The sequence below is a fragment of the Trachymyrmex septentrionalis genome, unplaced genomic scaffold (genome assembly GCF_001594115.1).
Source record: "Trachymyrmex septentrionalis isolate Tsep2-gDNA-1 unplaced genomic scaffold, Tsep1.0 scaffold8, whole genome shotgun sequence".
Lineage (NCBI taxonomy): Eukaryota > Metazoa > Arthropoda > Insecta > Hymenoptera > Formicidae > Trachymyrmex > Trachymyrmex septentrionalis.
The window spans coordinates 3,427,562-3,433,253 of record NW_017305987.1 but is presented as its reverse complement, the minus strand read 5'-3'; positions in this window follow the sequence as shown (position 1 = coordinate 3,433,253).

The following is a 5,692-nucleotide window of genomic DNA, read 5'->3' as shown; positions in this document are numbered from 1 at the left end:
CGCGTTCTCGATGCAGTGATTGATGTGGGTGAAATGACTGCACCGTTTTCGTCGCTTTTACAGCTTTTATTTACAAACACCACCCCACCAAATATCAGCGTCGTCTTGTTTCTTTGTTAATCCATTTAACGTATATTATATTCGATTGAAACGGCATTGATCTATATCGAATGAGGGAGGGGCGGGGGAGTAGGTGAGGGGCAAGGATTTTTCAGGACGACAGCTAAAAACAGGTTACAATCGTAGAAGAGCAAAACCGAGGAAAACCTTCGTTCTAGCGAGGTTCGCGCGGCGACAAAATCGAAGGCCGCATATACCTGTAAGTCAATGTCATGGAGAAAAAAAAAGGATTATTTTATCGACAAATTTAAAAAGAATTAAAAGTCTTAATTGGAATGCCGTTACAGGAAAGGATTTTCCTTCTCGGCGTTCCGTCGACGAAAACCGAAGGCGAATTGATGCAATATTGCATCAAACGTGGATCTGACGCAATAAACCAAAACGCTATGGCAATGCGATGCAAGAAAAAGAATTTGGTACTTATATTTTTGTGAATGAAAATTTATACAGACGTAATATAGCAACACAAAGTCTAAAATTGAACCGATAAAATTTGCCTCTTCTCGTAAAGATCTTTAATACATCCTTAATATCCATTTCGATCAATGTAGAATTTTTGTCAATTAACTTTAATCTCGGTTTAAAAGATAAAAAGTAAGTTAAATCGAGATTAAAATCAGTCTGCATTGAAAAAAACGAACATAAGACGTCTTATAGCTAAATGAGATTTTTAGCTGTCTACATTAAAAGTCGAATAGAATAAAATAAAGGCGTACAACAGACATATTTTGCTGATATATCTAAAGACTACTAGATTTAAAAATAATTTTGTTGAACAAAATAATTACATAGGAAGCTCAAAATGAGTAATGCTGCAAAAAGTTTTCACATTCTAACTCATTCTAACTATCTTCTTGAGCGTCTTGCATAATTATTTTTTGATAGCATTCACAAAATTATTTTTTAAATACTTTTTTAGATACTTCAGCAAAAAGTATCTTTGCTATCTACCGTTCTTTCCGTATAAGCTTTCGCAAATCCATATGAATAAAAATTAGTAATTTTCAACTTCTCATATAAATCATAAACATTTCTCTAATTCGAATAAAAATCTTTGATTCAGATTTAGTTAACGCAAAGTCGTATGATCGGAGACTGCAGAAGTAGCATTTCCTTCGGATTTTGCCGCCCCGGTGTCCCTGGGAATGTCTACGAGCGGGAGCTCGTCTACCGCACGAAAATGGTATTCTACACCTAACGCGGAGACTCTCAACCCCGTCCTGGACGAGAGGTTTCTCTCTCTCTCTCTTTCTTTTTCTCTCTCTTTTTCTCGGAGATGATTTGAGCTTTCTCCCGAATTTCAATTCTTGGTCGTCCGTTCGACTTCCATCCATACAACATAGAAACTTGCAGCGACATTTGTTGCAACATTTCAGTAACATTACAGCAATAATGCTGAAATGATCTGTGCTGTATGGGCAGCGTTGTCGAAGAGCGTCGCGCAACCCATGGGTTGAGATTCTGGCTCTACACGGCTCTCTATCTAGTCTTGCGACAAGTGGCTGCGATTCTGCAAGCGAACAAGTCGCTAGAGAATGATACTCGCACCCGCGCGCTTGATTTGAAAATTGTTTCCTCGTTTCCTTTTTCTTTTCTCACGAATTTACTTCTACACACCATCGCGCGGACCACTTCGCGTCTTATCACTCGCGCATTAAGTGGTAATTCGCTACTCTCGTTAGCAAAAAAACCGTATCTCATACTTCGTATCGGCTACACGTATAAATTGTGCAAAAAATTTAGCATGATTAATTGTAGGCCTTTTTTGTCGGAAAAGGCACGCGTACATATACATATATGTATTTCGCGTCATATTTCTTTTTTTTATCGTATCCTCCTCTCTGGTGTATGCATATGTTATATAATATATGTATGTATACATAATGCGTAAGTCGTGTATACAAGTACATGTGTAGATATACCATCGACAAGAAAAATGAAGGGCAGAGGAAGGAAGGCAGAGTAGGGCTGGGTGAAGGGTGTGAAGGGTGAAAGAGCGAGGGATACACATCTAGCACAATAATATCCATAACAGCAATCATAATAAATATTTCTTTGCGTCTTAAGTACATGAAAAAGTCTCTGCTCCTGCATGCTCTCGATTTCTTGATATTGCTAGACTTCAACTATGTCAAAACATCATCCTTATTCTCGAATTTCTCTCCTAACACTCTATTTCCTTCTTCTCTCTTTCTCTCTCTTTCTCTGTTTTTTTTTTTAGTAGCGATGCAACACTACAATTTTTGTCATTGCTCGAGCTGTCGCGAAAGAAACGAGAATCACCTATCTATTAAGACTTGTGTTCCTAAATTCAGTGCTGAAAATGTATAGTATATGTAACATAAACTGTAGATTTTCAGCGCTGGCAGTGAATTCTGAAACACAGCTTAAATCATGATTGAGAAATAAAACAAGAGCAACAGGATAAAAATTATATAAAATATAATATCATATTGTGGAATCAAAATAAATTTGCAAATATATAAGATAGAAGAAAATAAGCGCATCTAAGAAATATATGCAATAACCACAATTAACGCGCTCATTTGACGCTTAGCATTTGTACATACAAAATTTGATAAGCAATCATCTTTTATACGATAATATTAAAAATATTACACGTTTCAAGTATTTACTCAGATTATTTGGCGTTTCACAGATAATATTTAAAAAAAATCGCAAAATAATTCGCTTCGAAGTGTCACGAATCGTGGATATCGAAAGAAGGCAGTCGTTCCAATCCAATGAGACATCAGTGTTGATAAGCGACATTACAGGAATCCGTTGAAATGATTCGCGATGAAATCCGCATGTTATGTAATCTGGACTTTTGTCTCGGGATCGTAAAACATCATCGAGCGTGTGCAAACTCCTCATGCACGATGACAATCGTCGTCGCAAAGCAAGACAACCGTGGGTTATGGTTTTTTTTCTCAGACATTTTATCAGAATTTATTATTTCGTGTAAACGTTTATAATAATTATTAATTTACAATTACGATGAATTGATGATAAATACAAATAGAACAACGTAATTTGGGACGAGGAGAAAAAGGGTAAAAGGGAGAAAAGGCAGAGAACTGGATGATTGGAAGGATAATGGCTTTTGCGTGAATGAATAAGTGGCTGGATGGATAGCTATGGCTTTCCGTATGAAGAAAAGGGCGAGAGCAAGATATGAAGGACAAATCGTGTCAATTCAAGTGATCAAACTCGAATAAAGGGACGTGCCGTCGTTGCTCCTCTCGCGATCGCCAACGTATGCACTATTTGCTCTCAAAAAAGTAAGTCGTACTTTTAATTCAAGATGATCGATTAACAAAAGGAGGAGGAGACCTGGTAAAGAAGATTGAAAAAATTATACCAAGAAGTCGCTGATGATGATGATGATGATGATGATGATGATGATGATGATGATGATGATGATGATGATGATGATGATGATGATGATGATGATGATGATGATGATGAATGATGATGATAATGATGAATGATAATGATGATGATAATGATGATGATGATGATGAATGATGATGATGATGATGATGATGATGATGATGATGATAATGGTGATGATGATGGTGATGGTGATGATGATGATGATGACGATGACGATGACGATGACGATGATGACGATGACGATGATGATGATGACGATGATGGTGATGATGATGATGATGATGATGACGATGATGATGATGTCTCTCCCAACAGAGTAAAGTCACTGCCAGAATTATTAAAAAAACATAACGTTTATTTTGGAAAATTCATAATATTCAGAAAATGAAAAGAACACAAGATGTTAATGTCCGATTTGTTGAATAGAGGATGGGCGACTGGGATAAGTATTAAGTTAAATTGGAAAAAAACATCCTTGAAGAGTAAATTCAAGAGAAAGGAGCGAGAGGAGGAACATTGTACTTGAAGGAGAAAAAGGACTCGCGAGAGGAAATGAAAAGAAAGGTTGTTGCATTCAAGGGCCCACTGCGCAAAATCCAAGTCAACATTACCCTCGGATGCATCATGATGGCTTTCGCATTCTTGCTATTTCTGATTACACACGCACGCACATACACACGCCGAGTCTCACCCAACTAGCCCTCGTTGAACATTCGAGGACTTTCCGGAAGAAAGATAGGGGAGACGATATCTGTCTGTAGCCTTCATCGTTCGACTCTCCGATCTCGAGTCTTTTCAAGCAGAACAAACTGCAAGACCAAAATTTAGACGACAAGAAACAAGCATAATAGTTTCCATAATCTTATTTCATCTTTAATAAATGGCGAGTCGTGTAAATATTGAAATACTCACTTCACGTTTTAACTAATTTCTTGTCGTCTGTATCATATCTTCACATTACCTTGCCTCGACGTTAAAAGAACTTATCTGTAACGCAAGTCACAAGATACTTCTGCCAGAATATAAGCTCGATTTTCACGCTCTGCATTCATTACGATAGAAGTGAAACTGACGATAAATTATAATACGAGGCTTCATTCTCGCTTCTGCTCGACGGAAGGAGAAGGATGGAATAGAAAGAGTCGCCGAGTTTCGGATGTTGTCACTGCTCATCGTCTCTTCGACTTCGTGTCCGTCTCACTCTCGTTTCTTTTCTTTTTCTCTCTTCCTTCCTAGCAACCAAACGGTGTTCTAGCGTGGACCTTTCCCGGCGATTACGGATATAATCTTGTTGCGACAAAGACACTGATTATATATCGAGAAATATCAACGCGATAACACGAAAACGTTTACGCATTCACGTGTAATTAGCGACTAACATGCTGAATCTGGCTGTCTTCCATAGTGATATTACATATGCATGATATTAATTGTGTGTACGTGTGTATGTATGAATATATATGACTGCCAGTATGCGCGCGTATATACATATACTTAATTACACACACACACACACACACACACACACACACACACACACACACACACATTATATTATATATACGAGAAGTGCACGAAGATGCACTCAGCATCTCGACTTGTTTTTTTTCTCTTCGCGTCGGATGGCAAACGCGAGCGGAGAGCGTGATTTGGATAGTCTTTGACCTCCCATTAGAATCTTGCAGTTTCCTTTTAATATAGAATATCTTTCTGTTAACAATGATCGAAATACTTAGATCGCGTTTCAAACATGTGATGCACGTGATACACGTCGAACGAAGTTTTACATCGTCCATATATAAGTTGTCAATACATTTAATTTGAATACATCACAAATTTATTATTTATTCGACATATCGCCTCGGTCTTATCCTAATCAGTAATTGCATATATAAACATGTACGCAATTTTTTCCGTGGCTTTCTTCAATGTGTACTCGATTGAGAGGCCAAGCGTTTACGCGAGTCTCATCTTCCTCGAGAGAGCTGGACTTTGGTACTCTACAACGACGCTGTCTTCAAAAAGCAATTATTATAATTCGTAACATGTAAGGTTTTTTTCGCAAACTCTCAGAAATGAATATCGCAAGACAAAAGTAGACTTGCATCATGATACGTGACTATATATCTATATTCGTACTTGTTATGATTGTTTCTCTCTCCATTCTTCTCGA